The sequence below is a fragment of the Ornithorhynchus anatinus genome, chromosome 2 (genome assembly GCF_004115215.2).
Source record: "Ornithorhynchus anatinus isolate Pmale09 chromosome 2, mOrnAna1.pri.v4, whole genome shotgun sequence".
Classification (NCBI taxonomy): Eukaryota; Metazoa; Chordata; class Mammalia; order Monotremata; family Ornithorhynchidae; genus Ornithorhynchus; species Ornithorhynchus anatinus.
In genome coordinates, this window is record NC_041729.1 from 17,093,022 (window position 1) to 17,114,652 (window position 21,631).

General features: G+C 44.4%; 1 protein-coding gene across 7 annotated transcripts in view; it reads left to right on the forward strand.

Annotated features, from left to right (window-relative positions):
* PITPNM2 (phosphatidylinositol transfer protein membrane associated 2) overlaps positions 1–21,631 on the forward strand; it is a 191,892-nt gene that overhangs the window by 15,802 nt on the left and 154,459 nt on the right. For all 7 annotated transcript variants that reach the window (XM_029051992.1, XM_029052050.1, XM_029052041.1 and 4 more), the window contains exon 2: positions 10,112–10,218. The gene's annotated coding sequence lies outside the window, so the exon portion shown is untranslated. The remainder of the gene's footprint in view (positions 1–10,111; positions 10,219–21,631) is intronic.

Sequence of the window (21,631 nt, forward strand, 5' to 3'; positions counted from 1 at the left end):
GGTCAGGAGTTTCTGCTTATATAAAGAGGAATAGGTAACCATTGGAGGTTTTTGAAGGGTGGGGAAGTATGTAGAATGACATTTCAAGAAAAGTTATCCAGGCATAGGGTAAAATATGGACTGATGAGGTAAGAGATTGGAAGCATCTGATGCAGTAGACAGGCCGAGCTATGATAAATGTCTGGGACCCATGAGGTAGTTGTTTTGGATGGAGAAGGAGTGGATCCTGAAAGTGACCTGGAGGAAAAGCTGGCAAGCTTTGGTGACAGTCTCAAGGCATGGGATCAAAAAAAAAAAAAAAGGGAGGAAACAAGGATAGTGCCGAGGTTGCAGACTTCACGTGTGAGGAGGATGGTGTGATGAAAAAGTTAGGTGGAGGAGAGGATTTGGGGGGGACAATTAGGGGTTCAGTTTGGACATATTTAAGCTTGAGATTCCCCATAGTGGTGCAATGACCTGAAAATATTTTAAAACTCATTTTGGTGAGCATGTCTCATTTCTGCTGACCAACCATTTTGGAAAATATTTGTAGTCTCTTGATGGATTTTTGCAATGGAGACTCAGAATTTTAAATCTCAGTTCTGCCACCAGCTCCCTCTGTCTCACTTCCCTGGTTTGCAAATTAGGGAGAGGGACTGGAGCTCTCTCTTGGAGGGCTGTGAGTTTGTGAAAGAAAGGTACTTCTCTTACATTCCAAGAATCGAAGATAATGGAGCAAGAAAGTAGCCTAGATTATCTAGAACAGGGGAGAGTGCTTGGGTATCTGGATATGATAATTATGGCATTAAGTGTTTGCCCTGTGTGAGGAGCCGTAGTTAAATATAAGGTTATTTGAGTGGATACAGCCCGAACTGTGAGGGAACCTCAGTTCAGTCTGGGAGATGGGGGGAAGCAAACCCAGGGCAAGCAAGACTGAGTTACTCCTTTGGATTATTGTGGAACGTGGGGCTGCAGTTTGGGAGAAGGTCAGAGGAAAGACAGGCTCACAGCTGGTGAGAGCTTAAAAATCTGCTGCGGATAATCGAAAGTTGATTATGTGTAAATTTGTGGCAGTATTATTTCCACTCAATTTCCAACAGCTGGCCCTTGTAACCTTTTGCAAAAACTTTTAGCTGAACCGTCTGGCTAAATAACTGAAGAAAATGTTACTGCTTGGGTCTATTTACTAGCAGAACAAACATTTGCCGTGGAAATCTCTTTTTCGGCTGCTGGGATGCAACTGAACCAAACAGAAGTTTGGCAAAATAAAAAGAATATTTTGATAGAGAAGACCCAGCCCAACAATGTGAAACCTTTTTCAAGCTAGTGAAAACTTTCACCTATAATAATTAAATTCTGTGGCATCTTTTTATTTCATGAAAAACTTTGTTGGGTCGCCAGCATGTGTGAATGTTTCCCCAAAAGCTGAATTGACATGGACAAGCCAGCCTTCTGCCTGGTATGAGGGAAGGAGCCATGATCTCCTAGATATTTACAGGGCCAGTTATGGGCTGGAAGAATCTTAAAAAGTCATTTTTGTTTGTCGTAACCCAACTGGCTTTAATGGACTCTCCCTTAATGCACTTTCCCAAAGAGTAATTTTTAATTTTTTTATTCTGGTTCATTTTAAACTAGGCAGAGACTTGAGAGATGAGTTTCCAGTTAACTCACCCGCTGTCAAAAAGATAACACCCGTACCATATCATCATTAAGATGTGATTCCCGAACTGACACACGGCATCTACAAGTGGGTGGCAGCATATGCTTCCCATTAAGAAAATTGTTACTTGTGGAACGGAATCCAAATGGAATCTTTTTTTTTGTTTTGTTTTTAATCATTAAATTAAAGATGTCAGATGTATAATGGTGACCAGAACTTGCCCTCAGGATGGAACTGGAATCTGGATAACTTTCCTGGGCTGAACGATAAAGACATTTAAATGGGACAGAAGAAAGATAGAGAACCCAGTCTCTTTTGAATCCAGCTTCTCCAAAATGACTGGAACTAACCTACAGTTAGTCATGTATGCAAATCTAGGCTATTTTGCATAAACCAAAATACATTGGGTTCATACCTATCTGAGGTTTTTTAATCCAATTTTATTTGGTTATCCAAACGTTTGATTTTCTGAGCAAGCACAATTCCAGTTACTGTTGCCTGGTTAATTGGCTTTCTACTGTTCTTTGGTTTTTCTTTTGGAGCAGTGTTTTGGCTAAAACATTGTTATGAAATAATCGAGCAGGAGCATTTATTGAGCACTTACTCTGTGCAAAGCACTGTGCCAAGCCATTGGGAAAATACAAGAGACTTATCTCTGCTCTCAAGGAGCTTTCAATCTAGGAGGAAGCACTAAGCTATAAAGATGTTAACACCCAAGTGCTGTGTTGAGGTGTGAGTGAGTTGTTATGGGTGGGGAATGTGTCGGTTTATTGTTGTACTGTATTCTCCCACGTGCTTTGCACACAGTAAGCGCTCAGTAAGTAGGATTGAATGAATGAGTGAATGAACAAATGAGTGCCCAAGTCCTGGAGTGGCACCAGAGGGGAAAATAGGATAAGAAGATGAGAGATTCAATCAGGGATGGCCTTCTCGAAGAGATGTGGTTTCAGAAGGAACTTCAAGATGGGGGAGAGCAGCGTCTGCTGGATGAGAAGCCGGAAGGAGTTACAGGCAAAGGGAGGAGGGCATGAGCAATTAGGGAACACTTGTCTGCTGTGTGACCTTGGGCAAGTCATTTCACTTCTCTTAAAATGGGAATTAGGATTGTGAGTCTCTCATGAGACATGAGAGACATGTGAGCCTCATGAGAGACATGGACTATGTCCAACCTGATTAGCTTGTCTCTACCTCAGCATTTAACAAATATCATAAAAAATCCAGTGCGAGTCAATTTGCATGCTACATGCTGTGCTTCCCAAGACATAGCTGTCCACACGAATCGGGGAGGACAAGTGCTTAGTAGAGTGCTAAATACTTAGTATAGTGCTTTGCACCCAGGAAGTGCTCAATAAACATGAATGACCACAGTGCGGGTTTTCCACAGTGTGGGGTCTTGCAAGAACTCACCCCCTGTACTATAGGAGAGCCGGGTGTGTTGGGAAATTAGTTTTGTTTTGCTTTGGTTTTTATTCTCTCAAGTCCTTGAATCTCTGGACTTAAAAAAGCTCCATAAATACCTAGTCCTGTGAATAATCAATAGTCTCGATGAGAGCTGATGTCAGGGAAGCTGTGGCACTATTGGTGATTAATCATGCTTCTCGGAGGGGGGTAGACCATTCCTTTGTACCATCTGGAAAATGACCTCTTGCCTTAGAGAGCATTAGGGTGGCTTAGAGGCAGATCAGAGAAGGGAGCAGACTGATGGAAGCGATGTGCTCCCAGGTCCCCGGAGTCAGGGACCATGGATCACGCAGAGCCATAGCAGTTGGGATGGGGACATGTGCTTGATAATACTTGCCATATCCAGGAGCCAGATGGTTTAAACAACCAATCAGTGGGGCGGTATGTAAATATTTTCAGTTGTTACCATGGCACCCCCATGTTGACAATTAAATGGATAAAGTATTATTCTGTGGAGTTTGTAACTAACCAGCTGAGCTCCGGGCTGAGTAGAAGGTCTGGGTATATTGGGAACTGCGCATCATCCCGCTTGGATTTTCAGAGAGCTGTTCACCAACATCAAGCCCTCAAACCCTCCCCTTCATTTTGAGTATAGCTTCCCCTCCTCCGTGGGCTGTCCTCTTACAGAAAGCCTGGCTTCAGACACCTCTCTTCTTTCACCCGGCCAAGTCACTATCTAAAGTTGGGGTCCTCGTGTTTCAGTAGTCACTGACAGCCTAGCTCAGTAATTACTTTTTCGTTTCAGTTGCCCAGGGAACTTGAGAAAGGAGAATCGTTCTAAACGGAACCAGCTTGAGAGCATGGCTGGAAGGGAAAACTATAAGCTTTTAAAGAAAATAATGTCATTCATTGCAGTGGGTTTTCTCATCTCGCCTCTGCTTAAGTAGAAATTGGAAGATGTGAGCGTCTTCACAGTAGTTTTCAGAAATGCATGCACCGTGGGCTGCTTCAGAGTCAAAATTTAGTGTTGGCAAACTTTGGGAATGGACCTGAAGCTCACTTCATTTTCCAGTGTTTTCCACGCATCCCTTCTCTACTATTTTGTGAAAAGTGTGGCAATGTAGCCTCCTTTTAATTGTTTTCTTTTCCATTCCTCCTAGACTGTAAGCTCGGAACATGACTCCCAACTCTTTGTATTGTACTGTCCCAAACCCTTAGTACAGTGCTCTGCACACAATAAGCACTCGATAAGTACCACTGATGATGACAACTTTGATGATTCCTGAGGAAAGACTTACCCTCCTACTGTGAATTGTAATTGATAAGGTCTGTCTCACTTTCTTCTACCTCCCCATCACTGTGTTTTCTGTGGTTTTGAGTTTAACCACTTCAGAGATACCAATGGTTCAAAGGAGAATGGGGGTGGAGCTGAAAAGGAATGGGATTTTAAAGGTGGCAGAGCCAAAAGGGAGAAAGTTAAGGAAGAGATCAATCAGTCAATCAGTGGTATTTATTGAGCACTTACTGTGTGTAGAGCACTGTACGAAGCGCTTGGGAGAGTACACTCCAATAGAGTCGGTAGACATATTCCCTGCTCACAAGGAGCTTTTCTGATCACCTCACTCAGCCCTGATCTCTTTCTCTCTCTGCAGTCCCACATTTCCTCCAGATTTCAGGACATCTCTACTTGGATGGCCTGCTCTCACCTCAAACTTAGCATGTCCAAAACAGAACTCCTTATCTTCTCACTCAAGTCCTGTCCTTCCCCTTACTTTCCTGTCACTGTAGATGACACCACCATCATCCTTCCCATCTCCCAAACCCATAATCTTCGTGTGTTATCCTTTGATTCCTCTCTCTCATTCAGTCCTCACATTCAGTCTATCACTAAATCCTGTCGGTCCAACCTTCACAACCTTGCTAAAAAATGTCCTCTCCTTCCATCCAAACTGCTGCTATGTTAATCCAAGCATTCCCTCCCCTTGATTACTGTATCAGCCTCCTTGCTGATCTCCCTGCCTCAAGTCTCTCTCCACTCCATTTTCACTCTGCTGCCCAGATCATTTTTCTACAAAAGTTCAATCCATGTTTCCCCACTCCTCAAGAACCTCCAGTGGTTGCCCATCCACCTCCACATCAAACAGAAACACCTCACCTTTGGCTCTAAAGCATTCAATCACCTTGACCCATCTGACCCCATCTTCCTACTCTCCTACTACAACCCAGCACACAAACTTTGCTCCTCTATTGCCAATCTACTCACTGTACCTCAACTCTCTCCACCGACCTCTGCCCACCTCCCGACCTCTCACCCACTTCTTGCCCCATTCTGCCTCTGGCCTGGAATCCCCTCCCTTTTCATATTCAACAGACAACTTTTCTCCCCACCTTCAAGGCACAACTCCTCCAAGAGACCTTCCCTAAAGTCCTCGTTTCCTCTTCCCCCCGCCCCCCTGCTCCCTTCTGCATGTCCTGATTTGCTTCCTTTATTTACCCCTGCCCAAGCCCTACAGCACTTATGTATATATCCTTATTTATTTATATTAATGTGTGTTTCCCCTTCTAGATTGTAAACTCATTGTGGACAGGGAACGTGTCTATAATATTGGGTCGTACTTTCCCAAATGCTTAGTAGAGTGCCCTGCACACAGTAAGCACTCAATAAATATGATTGATTGATTCATAGAGGAGGGGCCATTTAACCAAAGGCCTGATTAAATAATGATGATGGTATTTGTTAAACACTTACTATGCGCCAAGCACAGTTCTAAGTGGTCACACAGGCTTCAGAAGCAAGCCATATCTTCTCATTGGCGAATGCCAGATAACTCTTGCATGTTAGCCACTTCCACCAATTCTTCTCTCTCTCCCTACCCCGGCCCCAACTGCCCTGTGCTATAACTCAGCTGTCCTTTTTGTTGGGGTAGCTATATCTGTTGGTTAGCAGCCTAGGATCTTATGTTTTTACTTCTGTAGAGTGTGAATTCCCTGTGTGCAGGGAGCGTGTCTTGTGCTTCTGTTGCAACTCCTGAGCACTTAATATAGAGTCCTGAACTCAGTGGAAGCCTCAGAAATTCCATTATTACTACCTCGACTATCTGAATCAGCCCTGGGCGTCCAGTAGGTACTCAGTGATGATGGTAGTAGTCTCCCAGCATCCTCCAGCATCAAGTTATGGGGACTGCACCTGGTCATCATGCCCCACTGACTCAGAAGACAGTGGATTTCCCAGTCTGCCTTTTAGTCTGACCCACAGGCAACTTGAGCACAGGCCTGGGAGACAGAGGAGCTAGGTTCTAATCCCAGCTCTGCTGATTGTTTATTGTGTGAGACCTTGGGCAAATTATTTAACTTCTCTGGGCCTCATTTTCCTCTTCTAAACTGTGCTCTGCACCCAGTAAGTGCTCAAAGTATACAATTGTTTAATCTATAAAATGGGGATTCAGTGCCTGTTCTCCCTCCTACTTAGACTGTGAACCCCATGTGGGACAGGGAATGTGTCCAACCTGATTAATTTGTATGTACCCCAGTACTTAGTGCGTGACACATGATAAATGCTTAACAAATACCATACTTAACATATATTAAATTATATGTAATTAATACTAAATATATATTATATAATACATAATTAATGCTTATACTTAATATGTGAAGCAACTTGGCCTAGTGGATAGAGCATAGGCCTGGGAGTTGGAATGACCTGGGTTCTAATTCCGGCTCTGCCACTTGTCTGCAGTGTGACCTTGGGCAAGTCATTTAACTTCTCCGTGCTTCAGTAACCTCATCTGTAAAATCGGAATTGAAACTGTGAGCTCATATGGGACAGGGACTGTGTCCAACCCGATTATCTTGTAACTACCCCAGCGCCTAGTTTAGTGCCTGGCACATAGTAAGCACTTAACAAATACCATTAACAACAACAACAACAACAACAACTATAATTAACTTGCAGAACTTTTGACTCCTGCATTTCACTGACTGACAAATACAGAGAGGGTATTTTGGCTGTCAGACCTAGGGACTTGCTGGTGAGCACGAACACTTTGGAAGCCTTGTGTATCAGAAGTCCAGGGCCTTTATGAAATGTTTTTTTTTCCCTCTGTTGGGGAGAGGGTGCTGGAGGGGGTGCAGTAGGGTTTTCTGCCTCAGTCGCTTGTTTTTGATGTAAAAATAGCCTTGTATCCCTGGGAAAATATTGCAGAACAAGAGCCCCTGAGGACAAAGTAAGGGTCTTGGGAATTGACTTTAGTCATCCAAACTCCATAGAAATACTGGGTTCAAGACCTAAGGGGTCATCTCAGCTTGTGGCTATTTAAAGGGGTACATTGAGTTTCTGCCCCATTCACCACCTCAGAACTTGTGGGCAGGACTTTCGAAACTAGGCCCCGTCCATTCATTTTGGTCACTGTGCAGTTCATTGCTCTTTTTGTAATAATAGGTTCTACCCTTATGTAATATGTTTTTCTGGTTGCCAGACCCTGGTAACTTGTCAAAAGTTTCTGAAATCCAGCTGTATAAACTCCAGCAACTAATGCTGTTGTATTAGTCACACTGAACTTAGCTAAAATTAACTTTTAATCGTCAAAATGATATTTTTGTGGGGTTAGATTTTTACATAATGCTACCGACTGCTGCATGCTAAGAATTTCTCTCCCATCTGCCATTAAACCCAGAGACTTTTTTCGTTGTTGTCAAGCCAGGAGGGATTTTTTTTTTCCAAGCACAAGTCCATCTCTTTTATCCCTCTCCTTCCTTCTTCCTTTTCTTTTTCCCCTCGCCTCTGGCTTTCATACATGGCTGTTAAGTGCTCTTCTAAATCCACCTCTTTGCCCCTGCTGTTGCTTGATGTGAGAATATCTTAATGGTTCTTGCTAATGCATGTGCCCCAGGCTTTTCTCTCGACCGGCGGTCCCTTTAGGATAATCTCTGAAGGGTTTTCCTGCTGCCTTTAGTCTTGCTTCCTTTTCTGTATTTCAGAAAAGGAAGAATCCCGGTAGTAACTGTGCTAAGAGAATGTGAGATAGCGATGAGGTGGGGAGATTAGTACAAAAGTAAAATTCTACTTCTATATATGTGTGCCCCCAACCAAATTGCTTGGTTGACTGATTGATTCTTTCTCTGACCAGTCAATCAGTAGCACTTAAGGGCCTACTATATGCAGAACATTGTACTGAGGGCTTGGGGGAAGAGTACAAAAACAGTTAGAGGAGGCAATCCCTACCCTCAAGGAGCATTCAGCCTAGCAGGGAGGCTGACACTTAAATCCCGACACTTAAATTAGCTGATCCACAAAATTCTTGGGGAACGTTGCTCCAGGGAACAGCGAGTGCATGAACAGAGATTGCCTATCTTTCGAGATGGGCCTGGTAGAGAAGAGTAAAGCAGCCATTCTGGAATCGGAGGAGCAGTGGGGGAAAAGCAAGAAATGGATAACTAAGGAGCCATACTCTCCCACTGAAGGGGAAATTTTTTGGGTTGGAGGACAATTCGATTCTGGAATCTTTAGGACTGTTAGTGGCATTTGTGACCATAGAAAGGCCTTCAGTAATGTCTTTTCACGGAGCTCATGTCTCACAGAGCTTCAGATTACTCTGAGGCAATAAGGTGGCCTTTCAGGGGAATCATTTCCTTTTCACACCCTAGGAGGTTTTTTCGGTTTTTTTTAGTGCACTGCACCCTACATTTTGCCCAAACTGTTGCAAGGCAAGAAACAGCCCTCCAGTGATTTTTATTTATGATATTTAAGTGCTTATTATGTGTCAAACACTCTCCTAAATACTGGGGTAGGTACAAGCTAATTAGAGCAGACAGTTCCTGTCCTGCATGGGTCTCACAGTCTAAGTAGGAGGGAGAATAGGAATCCCCATTTTACAGTTGAGGGAACTGAGGCACAGAGAAGTCACACAGAGAGGTCACATAACAAGCAAATAGCAGAATGGCATTAGAACCCAGCTTCTTTTGACTTCCAAGCCTGTGCGCTCACCATTAGGCCACATGGTTTCTTTGAAAGAATGAGTGAACCTCCTTTAAGTAGGTATTTGTTCTCAGAGATTAGCCTTATACAGTGGGAAAATCAGCTGCTTTATCATTTTGAAAATGTTCCGAGGGTTTAATCCAGTTTTGCATAAAGATTCAAAGGATCAACTGTCCCTGCAAGTATTTTCACCCGCTTGAAGTTTGCAGTGAGCACAACCTCATCTCTCTGCTTCCAAGTCTTTCATCCCCACCTGTCTGCTGGCAGCTGGCACAAGCCCCGTTTCTTTTCGGGTATGTAGGTTGGGGCACTATGTGTAAATCTGACAGAACGAGAGTCCTGCAAAAGGGATGTGTATTTAGAGGAGTCTTGTTGAAAAATTGCTAATTCAATGTGGGGGAAGAGCCTGCAGCAATGATTGTTTTTCTTTGGCATCTTGATTGAAACAGAAGCATCCCGGGAAGCGAAATTAAAATTTTCAAGTAGGGTCATTTTGTTTTAAGGGTATCACTACCCTTCCCCTCTGATCTAGGGAGTTTTGTTCAGCGTGTCAAGCACTGTTCTAAGTGTTGGGGTAAATATAAGTTAGTCAGTTACAGTCCCTGTCCCACATGGAGCTCAGTAAGTAGGAGGGAGAACAGATATTGAATCCCCATTTTGCAGTTGAGGAAACTGAGGCACAGAGCAGTAAGTGACTTGCAGGTCACCCAGCAGGCAAGTGGTGGAGCTGGGGTTAGAAACCAGGTCCTCTGGCTCCCTGGCCTGTGCTTTATACACCAGCCATGTTGCTTATCTCTGAATGACTGGCCACCCACCCTATTAGAGCCCCCTGACCTTGGCTTATTCAGACACACAGAAAGGGCCTGTTCCACACCCAGACAGTCAATGGATGGTATTTATTGAGTGCTTATTCTGTGTAGACCATTGTACTAAGTTCTTGATTATGAAAAAGCTTTGGTTTAGGAAACAATTGTCCACTGGCTGGTTGATTCTTCTCTCTCCCCTCCCCCCACTTCCTCCAACCTCCTACGGACTTGTGTTTAATGACTGTACAGAAGGTTGATTCTTCTTCTCCTTTGTGTATGTTTCTCTAGGATGCTGGGCGGCCCGGAGGCCCCTGAGCCCCAACCCTAACCCCATCCCTCCAGGGCTGGCTGGCTGCCCTCTACTGTGTTCAGGAGCACCCAGAGAGTTTTTTCAGGTAAGCAGTTCTTTTCTCTGCTTCTGAGGCAGGAAGCTATACATACATGTGTAATTCTGAAGAGAAACAGCCACTAGGGCCTTCTGATTGTGTCTGGGAGGAACACTGTTTCTCCCCATCCCCTTTCTCCCCTCTCGTTGTTGGGGGAGGCTGAACTGGGTGGAATGGATTGATTAAACTTCTTGCAAATATTGACTTCTGCCTGCTAAATAGGGAAAGGACCATGTTTGTCTTGCTTTAGATTTCAGATAAAACCAGGTGGTTTAGCATCTGTCCCTGTAGGCAGGAACTAGGTTTTCTGAGCCCTCGGTCTTAAGGCCCAGACCCATCTTCTCCTTTAAAACAAACAAACAAAAAAACTCTCCCTGAAAACCCCAATCAAAACACCTTGTGGATCTGAAATTGGAAGAATGAAATTCACTTCTCCCCACCCCATCCTTCCTCAAATCAGGTGGCAGGGAAGTAGCTAAGGAGTGTGTATCCTGTATCTTGTATGTATCCAATGTAGCCTTCCAGCAAAAGTCCCTGAACACAGGATTTCTCAATAAAAGCCTCTTCCCCACCCCCACCCTCACCTCCTCTCTCCTCATCCCCTCCGGTTTTTCTGAGTTAATTTGCGCTGTGGTTTTGTTTTAACACCTGCTCCTTTCATTTAGATGAAAGTGCTAAGGAGCCAGAGTGTTAAATGGTATAATTGAGGTCCCTCTAAGTCCTTCAGGCTTGGGGAGGGAAGGAGGGGGAGAGGACAGGGTGAGGGGAAAACAGAACCACCAGGTAAATAGTAACACTCCAAAGAGCAATTTCAGCTCCCTCCTGTAGGTAACTGAGGGGCCCAGGAAATGGTGTGGAAACCCAGGGTTGGAGAGAATATAGAGCTGACTGGAAATCTGGACTCAACCTGCCCCTAGTCCCAGCCCAAGCTTGGCCTGACTTGGCCGAGTCTTAGGCTCAGGTTAGTTCCAAAGTGGATCAAAGCTCACCTACATAACTCTGAGTCTTCTGAGACTTATAGTCCCTCATAGGTGTGAAGTTCCATACATGCATAATGCCTGCCCCATTGACACCCTTCCTGGCCTGAACCTTACAAACCTTTAGAGTGGCCTGGGGAGGGAGTAGGTGGGGCTCTCCTTCCTTCCCATACTCTCCCACAGACTTGCGCCCCATAGGATTTATAGGTTAATTGGCTGGGTCAAGCAATCAGTGATATTTATTAATAATAATGTTGGTATTTGTTAAGTGCTTACTATGTGCCAAACACTGTTTTAAGTGCTGGGGTGTATACAGGATAATCAGGTTGTCCCACATGAGGCGCACAGTCTTAATCCCTATTTTACAGATCGGGTAACTGAGGCACTGAGAAGTTAAGTGACTTGTCCAAAGTCACGCAGCTGACAGGTGGCGGAGCCGAGATTAGAACCCATGACCTCTGACTCCTAAACCCGTGCTCTTTCCACTGAGCCAGTGCTTACTCTAGGAGCACTTGGGAAAATACAGTACAGCAGAGTTACTAGCCATGGTCCCTGCCCACAAGGAACTTAGGGTTTACAGAGAGGGGATGTAGTAAATAAGGATTTTTACCTAAGTTCTGAGGGGCTAGGATGAGTAGCAAAGGGCTTAAGGAGTACCTAGCCAAGTGCGTAGTCTAAGCAGGGGGGAGGGTGGATGGGGAAATAAGAGTTTGGTCAGAGAAGGCCTCTTTGGAAGAGATGTAATTTTTTAGGAGGATTTTAAAAGTGAGGAGAGTGGTGGACTGCCAGATATGAAGGGGGAGGGAGTTCCAGTTGTGAGGGAAAAGGTGGACAGGGGTCAGCATGGGGATAGACAAGATCAAGGTTCGGAGAGTTAGATAGAGGAGTAGAGTGTGCAGGTTGTGGTAGATCAGTGTGGTAAGGTAGGAGAGAGAGAGCTGATTGACTGCCTTAAAATCAGTGGTAAGGAGTTTCTGTTTAATGCTGAGGTACAATGACTGGATTGCCCAATCCATTAGAGACTCTTGAGTAGTGGGGAGATATGTGTGTTGCAGAGCAAGAGCAAGGTCTGGATTGGAGAGGTTGATTTGGGAATCATCATCTTAGTTGAAGCCAGGGTAGTAAAGCTCTGGGAGTGATTGAGTTCTCCAAGGGAGCGGGTGTAGATGGAGAATAGAAGGGAACCAAAATTGAGCCTTGAAGGACTCCCAAAGTTAGGGCTTGGGGGGCAGAGGAGGAGCCCTTGAAAGAGACTGAAAATGAGCAGCCAGGGAGATAGGAGAAGAAGGAGAGGACAGTGTCAGTGAAGCCAAGAGACAGTGTTTCTGGGAGAATTGGGTGATCAGTCCACAATATCGAAAGCAGCCAAGAGGTTAAGGAGGATTAAGATGGAGTAGAGACCATTGGATTTGGGAAGAAGGGAGATCGTTGGTGACTTTAGAGAAGCCAGGTTCCTAGGAGTGGAGGGGGAGGAAGCCTGATTTCAGGACATCGAGGAGAGAATTGGAGGAGAGGAAGTGGAGGTAGCAGTTGTAAACAAACTCCCTGGAGTAGTTTGTCTCATGGAAACCTCTCTAATATAAAGTAGTTAGGCAAAACATCACCCCTGAAAAATATGGTTTTAATATTTACGGTGAATTTGGCGTCTATGGGAATGACTGACCTACGTCTTTAGCAAGGAGCTGTGATCATGAGAATTTTAGCACATTCAGCTTCAACCGAGTTTGCTCCTACAGACTTCTACCATCTTAATGATCTGTCCTGCAATCTTAGTGACCTGACCCTGTTTCTTCAGAATTTAGTATTGGTTCATTTCTCCCTTTTTTTTTTTTCAGAAGGATTTGTATGAAGTATAGAGCCGTGAACTCATGCAAATCACTATTCTGGTTTGATTCAGATTACAATACTAATGTCCAACATAAGCCCTAATTGTACAGGCCTCTAGCAAAAGGGGAATTGAGTTCAAAAAAATTTCCAGGTAACTATGCCCAGGTAGCTCATTTCACCCAAAGAGTTATTTTAAACTCGTCATCTTCAGAATGTATCTGTGGGGCAAGTATGTGATCGTTTTAACCTGAAACTGAAACAGAAAGTTTGTGTGGCTTGCCCAGATCACCCAGCCCGGAAGCAGAAGAGCCTCTGCGACCTGAGTCCTTAGGCTTGTGAGCTGTATCCTGGACCTTACTTGCGAAGGGGCCCATCAGATGTTGCAGAGGGTTGGGTGGAGTGGGGGTTGATTGTGGTGGTGCAGCCATGACAGCAGCACGAGCCACAGTGTTCAGGGGAGTGATGGGGGGCAACAGGGGAAGGGACAGAGGGAGAGAACTGTCAGTGGAGATCTTCAAGAAAGAAAGGGGCATGGGGAACCAAGTATCTTCCTGGCTCTACTGCCTCTTTTCAGAAGTTCCTTCTGAACCTTTCTCTCTGGACCATTCTCTGGCATTGGATAAGAATTAGCCAGAAACTCCACCTATGTGCAGGAATTTCTGATTGCCCACCACCATCTTTATTACGGTTTTTTAATGATATTTGTGAAGCGCTTACTACGTGCTAGGCAGAGTACTAAATGCTGGGGTAGAAACAAGATAATCAGTTTGGATCCAATTCCTGTCCCACATGGAGCTCACAGTTATAATCCCCACTTATAGATGAGGGAACTGAAGCACAGAGAAGTAAAGTGACTTGCCCAAGGTCACACAACAGACAAGTGGTATAGCCAGTCCCAGTCCCACTTGGGGCTCACAATCCAAACAGATATTGAGTGTCCATTTTAGAGGTGAGGAAACTGAGGTCCAGAAAAGCAAAGTATCTTGTCCAAGATCACACAGCAGGCAATTGACAGAGCCTGGCTTAGAACCCAGGTCTTTGAGACTCTCAGGCCTCTTCTCTCATATGTTTACTCATGTGTTCTTGTCCCCTTTGGGGAATACGGGATCTGCCTTCCCATAGGGACATAAAGCCACTTCTCTTATTTGCCTGCTGGATACCAAGACTGGATTTGCTTCAGAGCAAGAGAAGCAGGAAGAAAAAGAACAGAATCTCTCTGTACCATTATAAACATAAACTATTATCATTATCTTTTAAGGATAGTGGCATAAATCAGTGGCTAGAGAGTTTATATTGTCTCTTAGCAGGGAGCATCTCTAAAAATAAAGGCAGTTCAGGGAGGGGCTGAAGCAGAGCCTGAAGACTGGTGGTAGATGCAGGCACCCTTGCCACCTGCCTGAGACAGAACCTCAAGGACCTTAGGCTAGTGAGAGGGACTGAACTCTTGCAGGATTGGTAAGTGAGCATTACAGCTGTTTTCTAGGGTGAAGGGAGAGGGGAGGGAGGGATTAGAGAGATGAGTTGCTTGAGAGAAGCCACATGGTCTAATGGGAAGATTTGGGTTCTAAGTCCGGCTCTGTCAGTTGCCTGCTCTTGATCTCTTTGCTTCTCTGGACCTCACTTTCCTCAACTGTCAAATCAGCATTCAATATCTGTTCTCCCCTTACTTGGATTGTGAGTCCCATGTGGGACTAGGGCACAGTCCCATGACATGTGCGTGTGCACATCTCCGTATAATCAGTGCATATAACACTGATTATAACACTCCATATAACAGTGCATGACACATAGTAAGCACTTAACAAACAAAATATTTTTTTCCTGTTTCCTCGGGATGATGTCTGCATGAAAATGAGGCAGCACCTCTTTGGGATGAGGCTACCAGCTGCTCGGTTGTAGGCCTGGGTTGTAGGTTGAAGGAAGGCTGCCCAGGAGAGGAGGTTTGAGTGGCCTTTTCCTGATAGTGTCTCTGTATCCGAGGGCGGGACCGCATATAATCTTGAGAGGAAGAGAGCCTGATGACATCTGTGCTATGTGGTTCTTAACCACAGCATCAACTGACTAGGCTTTCCTGTTGCCAGTGGCTAAGTAACCTTTGGGTCTTTCTTCTCTCTGGCTCTCGGTTCTTTGTTTTGCTCCCTAAATGCTTCAAAGGAGGGAAGGCTGGGAAGAGAATTCAAGTTTCATTTTTTTCCCCCAAAATAAAGGGCAAGAAACATCAAAGCTGAAAAAGACTAGTCACCCTGGCCACCGTGCGCCTCTGTCTCTCAGTCTGCCTCTGTCTCTTTATTTGAGGCTGCTCCAGTTCCAGCTGGGAGAGTTGACTGCTCCCTTCTCTGGTGGTTTGGACTTGTTGGCAATAACTTGGATAGACTTCCTTAGGTAGCAGAGGTTAGGAAAGGAGCAAAAAGCCAAAGTCTAGAGCAGGCAGAGGCTGGGAGAAAACTCATCCTCCTGGTATTGGCAAGCAAGGATCCCCAGCCATTCTAGTGTGAGTGCTAACCCGCAAGGAAGCAGAGGGCTCAATTCAGGGACTCCAAGAGGTGCCTTCAACTCTGATTCCATTCATCCAAACAAGTTGAGGAATTGGAGTGGATGGGGCTTGAATGGAGCCCAAGTAGGAGGTTTGGACCAAAGCTAAGAACTTTTGGAAGCCCAGGTAGCTCTTTTCCCTAGAGGAGCTCTGAATGATTGCTTTCACCACCTGTGCTGCAGGGGTTAACTAGAAACTCTCCCTAGTTGTTTTTTTACATAAAAAGGAAGTGTGGCCCAGAAAGAAGTGTAGCAAACACTTCTTTCCTAAGAGGATGAGGACAGATAAGATTTTTCTCCTAAAAAAAAAAAATCAAGGAACTTCCCTGCTAATTTAATGTAAAAGTACCTATTGATTCCTGCGTTATTATAATCATGTGGAGAGAACCCCTCTGCAGACTTGATTCTTGTCTTGAAACAACTTCTTGTAACAAATGGCTTGGTCCTGCTCTGTTTCAAGGGGCACTTCTTGTTGAGAAGTGATTGTTTCAAATAAGATGCTAGCATCTACACATTCATCTTTGATGTGTCTCTTCAACTCCTTCTCTGCTGTGTATTGGCATGTTTGAGATTTCTGGGACTTTTTATGTCAGTTATGAAACACCCCCTTTCCCTCCCCTCCTCAAAAAAAGAATGTGTCATCTGTAATCCTAGTCCTCTCAGGATTTGCAAAACCAGGGAAGGAAACAAGACTTGTTGAGTTTTGTAGCCATCTGATTACCGGGTTTAATTTACATCTCCACAGAGTAATGAAGAGCTATCAGAACCTTTTTTAATGTGGTTATTTTCTTTGGCACTTTGTCTTTTAAGAAACCTCCCCCTTCCCACATCTTCTTTCCATATCTACCTTGCCTCCACTCTAATGAAGATCCTGTTACCACAGAATGTTTCCTGCCTTTGCCCAAACAGATCTACAAAATGATGAGGCAGTTCGCAATTCATAATCTGTTAACAGTTGACCTTGTATTACTTGTAAATACTGTGCCTTCCAGTGGAGAAGTGGGTGATGAAACTCCATACTGAAAGCCCACAATAAATTTCATATTTTTTCTCTTGGCTGCATCCCAACCCCCGAAAGCAAGTGAACCTTGAACTTTTCTTCTTGAAGGATGTTTTAGAATCCTCCATTTGGAAGGAACCATGAGAGGTTATTTGCTGTCCTCTTCCTCTTGTTCCCTCAGCCCCCCTGACCTGCACTGTTTCTGGGTCTGGAACTTCCACCCTTCCCACACCTGACAGACCCAGCTTTCCCCACATTCAGTGCCCTCCTAAAATCCAATTGACTCCAACAAACTTCCCAGTTAGTTCCCAGTGCTCTGATTAGCCAATTTGTACATCTTGAGCACTTTTGTATATCTGCCATTCAAATGTATATTCCACTTCTTACTTTTATTGTAAATATTAGTGAGTGTATCTCCCCCATTAGGGTGTAAACTTCTTATGAACAGGGAATGTGCCACTTCTCTGTCATGCACTTAATACAATGTGTTGCAGTCCATGAACACTCAATAAAAAACTGCAACTACTACTTAGTAGAAGAGCAGCATGGCTTAGTGGAAAGAGTCCGCTCTTGGGAGTCAGAGGTCATGGGTTCTAATCCCGGCTCTGCCACTTATCAGCTGTGTGACTTTGGGCAAGTCACTTCACTTTTCTGGGCCTCAGTTACCTCGTCTGTAAAATGGGGATTAAGACTGTGAGCCCCACGTGGGACAATCTGATCACCTTGTATCCCCCAGAGCTTAGAACAGTGCTTTGCACATATTAAGCGCTTAACAAATACCTTCATTATTATTACTTATGACCAGTCAAATTCTCCTGTTACAATTGAAATCCATTTCCTTCTTGCTCCGTCCTTATGCATACCTGAAGATAGCTAAGTCCCAGCTCTTAGCCTTCTCTTCTCTAGGCTAAATATCCTCTTTTTAACCTTTCCTCAAGGGAGTGGCTATTATTGGGTCAGGTCTTTGGCCCATTCACCTAAGGCTTCTCTCTCTGTCAGGGACAACAGTTTGCTAGGAGGAATTGTGAAATGGTCACCCTCCTTGACATCCAGCCTAATGGTTAGGTAGGGACCATCTAATATCCCTAACCTTTTTTTAAAAGGTATTTTTTAAGCACTTATTCTGTTCCAGGCACTGAACTAAGTGCTGGGGTAGAAACAAGCTAATCAGGTTGGACACTGTCCATGTTCGATGTGGGGTTTACAGTTTTAATCTACATTTTACAGATGAGTTAACGGAGACCCAGAGAAGTCAAGTGACATGCCCTGGGTCACACAGCAGACAAGTGGCAGAGCCGGAATTAGAACTGAGGTCCTCTGACTCCCAGGCCCATGCTTTTTCCACTAGACAATGCTGACTTTCTCTCTGGTACCCAGAGTGGAGAGTCCTTGGCCATTAATTTTATCCTTTGTGAACCTACTGATATTTTCTGCCTAGACAGCTCCCTCTGGAACAAATAATGTATGTCACTCATCCATGTAGCTGGATGAAGGCACACAGAGATACGCTGTTCTACAGCCACAGACCATATCCCATGCCCCAGCCAACGGACTAGGAAGATGTTATGTTAGCTACAAAGGGCCTGGGCAAGAGAGAGTTAAGTGGCTTAGTGCAAACCCTCACTACTACCAAAGAACAAATAAAATGCATAGTCCTGTTGATGGTGAAACAGCGCAGTGGAGTGGATAGAGCACGGGCCTGGGAGTCAGAAGGTCATGTGTTCTAATCCCTGCTCTGCCAGTTGTCTGCTCTGTGCCCTTGGGCAAGTCACTTAACAGTTACCTCATCTATGAGATGGGGATCGAGACTGTGAGCCCCGTATGGAACAGATTTGCCTGTATCCATCCCAGCATGTAGTAAAATGGCTGGCACATAGTAAGCACGTAATAAATACCATTATTATTATTACAAGGTGGGATATACCTCCTACCTTATGCTTAAAAAAATCCTGTGAGTGTAGGCAATTCAGAAAGGAGAGGCTGTTTTTGAGCAGAAGCTTAGTTAGGCTTGTGAGACAAGAAGACATAAGGAATGCACCCCCCCAAAAAAAGGCAACCAAAAAAAAAAGCAGTTCCAAGCATTGCAAGCATCCAGAAAGAGATGAAAAAGGGGTTTAAGTGGAAGTACTCCCTTCAGTTTGTGTTCTAAAATGGAGATCTGAAGCTGGATTCCAGAGACCTGGGACTAGTCCTGCTAGATGCTATAAGATGCTACCAAGCTGCAGTCAAGAGACCTAGCTTCTAACCCCAGAGCACAGTAAATACTTTAGAACTAATGACTCACGTTTGGATAAAACGCTTAATGTCATTGGGTATCAGTTTCTCCACCTGTAAAAATGGAGATATTCCTCATCCTTTCCCCACGGGAATGCTATGGAAATAAGTGGGGGAATAGGAAAAACGTTTTGAAGTCAGATGGTAAATGCACTATCTTATTTGATCTGTCATTCGTAGAATAAGGGATTATTCCTCAAAGAATGCCCCTCCCAGAATGTATCCTTGTTTTGAGTCCAAAAGAGTTAATGTTTTTCTCAGAGTGTCTCACCTGATAGGATCCAGCACTGTGGGAGTTTTAAGCTTTTCTTGGCTTTTCCTATTCCACTGGCTCTTGTGGACTGCTTTACTGTAGTGTGGAGGAAATGAAGGGTCAGATATTTGTTGGGCAAACATGCAATTTTCTTTGAGTGCTGTAGTGTAAGAGAGAGACAGACAGACAGACAGACACACAGACATTCCTTGGCTTACTCTCTCTTACTTAGCTTACTAAGGCTGCTCTCACTGTAGTGACCTTTACCTGGTGTGTGTGTGTGTGCATGCACGCACATGCACACAAACACTTATGTGACAGGTGTCTGGAGGTTTTGAGAGGGAAGATGAGGAATTTAGTTCTGAACTTTAAAAAAAAAATGGTATTTGTTAAATGCTTATTATGTGCCAGACACTACTAAGTCCTGGGATAGATATAAGCTCATCAGGTTGGACACAGTCCATGTCCCACATGGGGCTAACAGACTTAATCCCCGTTTTGCAAATGAAGTAAAAGATTCAGAGAAGTGAAGTGACTTGCTCAGGGTCACACAGAAGGACAAGTGGCAGAGTCTGGATTAGAACCCAGGTCCTTCTGACTCCCAGGCCCGTGCTCTACCCACTAGACCATGCTGCTTATCTAGTAGGTCATTCTCCTTTCCTTGTTGAACTTGTTTCTTTTGAGATACTTGGGGGACATGCAAGGAGAGATGTCCAGAGGGCCAGAGGAAATGAGAGATTGCAGAGAAGGAGAGAGGCCGGGGATAGTGAGATAGATCTGGGAGGGATCTATTTAGAGGTGGTAGTTTGAGCCTGGACAGTGGTCCCCACCCAGAATGTAGACCCATTTCTTTCCCACTCCAGCGTAGAAAGCTGCTGCCACTAGTCACAGGTATGAGAGAATGCATTCAGCCCTTAAGTTCAGTAAGGCAATGAGTTGGAATAGTTTAAATACTTTAAGGAACTTTATTTTTCGTAAGTGAACCAGGGGTTATTTCCAGAATTGGCATTATCCAAACTTGTGGCTATAAATATAGAAATCTAGTGAAAAAATGCATGTGGAGAGGTAGGCTGAGTGGGGCTGCGTGCAGCTCTGCTCTGTTGACTGGGTGCTTGTCTATAAATAAGCCTGACAAAATTGCTCCCAAGCTGTGCTGTGTTGTTGTCCCTGCCCGATTTCAGAGACAGATTTCCTAAAGGAGCTATTCACACAACCTTTCCTTGACTCTCAAGAACCATGTCATTATAATTTAATTCTGTTGCCTTTCACAGGATCTGTTATCCCTTGGCAGCAATGACCCGAGGAGGGTAATGAAGAATAGATTATTTTAGCCTTTATGTGTGGGGGCTAAGGGAGGGAAACATGAAATAATTTTTCCTGCAGCTAGACCCAACTAGTCACTATCTGAAAGGATTGCCAGGAAAACAAAGGGGATAACTGCTTCTGTCTTAAAATGGATGACATTTCCTTTATTTTGCATACCTAGTTTGCATCCAGGAGATGTTTGTTTGGATGGATTTCATCTTGCCTTTCACAGCTTCCAAAGGTGATCAGCCAGAACTTGACTGTTCAAAATCAATCAGAAGTATTTATTGAGCACCTTACTGTATGTGGAGAATTACACTAAGGGCTTGGGAGAGTACAGTAAAGCAGAATAGGGGTAGACATATGTCCTACCCACAAGGAGCTTTCAGTCTAGAGGAGGAGACAGACATTAAAATAAATTATGTATATGTACATAAGTGTTGTGGGGCTGAGGGTGTGGTGAATATTAAGTGTTTAAAAGGTACAAATCTAATTGCAAGGGCGAAACAGAAAATGGAAGGGAGAGAGAGTAGAGGAAATGAGGACTTAGTTGGGGAAGGCCTCTTGGAGGAGATATGATTTTAATAAGATTTTGAAAATGCCCTTAATAGGGAATGGGAGAGACAGAGAGAGAAAGACATGAAAGCCTCACCTCCAGCCCCTTCCTGTCTGCCTGTTCCCTTCTGCCAATCCAAAAATCTCCTGACCTTGATTCTTGATTGCTGATAAGAATGCAGACTTGTTTATATTAGGTTGCACATTTATGTCTGCTCAGCCCAAGGGGGTCTCTGCCAAATGAAAATGCCAGAGAAGCAGCATGGCCTAGTGGATAGAGCACAGGCTTGGGGGTCAGAAGGGCCTGGGTTCTAATCCCAGCTCTGTCACTTGTCTTGTTGTGTGACTTAGGTCAAGTCACTTAAGTTCTTTGTTCCTCAGTTACTTCTTCTGTAAAATGGGGATAAAGATTGTGAACCCCATGTGGGAAATGGACTGTGTCCAACCTGATTAGCTTGTATCTAACCCCAGCGCTCAATAGTAAGTGCTTAACAAATGCCATAAAAAAAAATGATCACCCTTTTTATTTGGCTGGAGTGAGAGTAAGGAAATGGCCGCCAGGTTGGCTCAGGGGTCCTGTTTACTCTGCCACCGGCCCCATAGGTCCCAAATGCACTGGGCCAATATGAGTGTGGAGACAGGGAGGAATTGCGGGGCCGGAGGTGCTTTTGGAAGACAAAGGAAAAGATGGAAATCAGA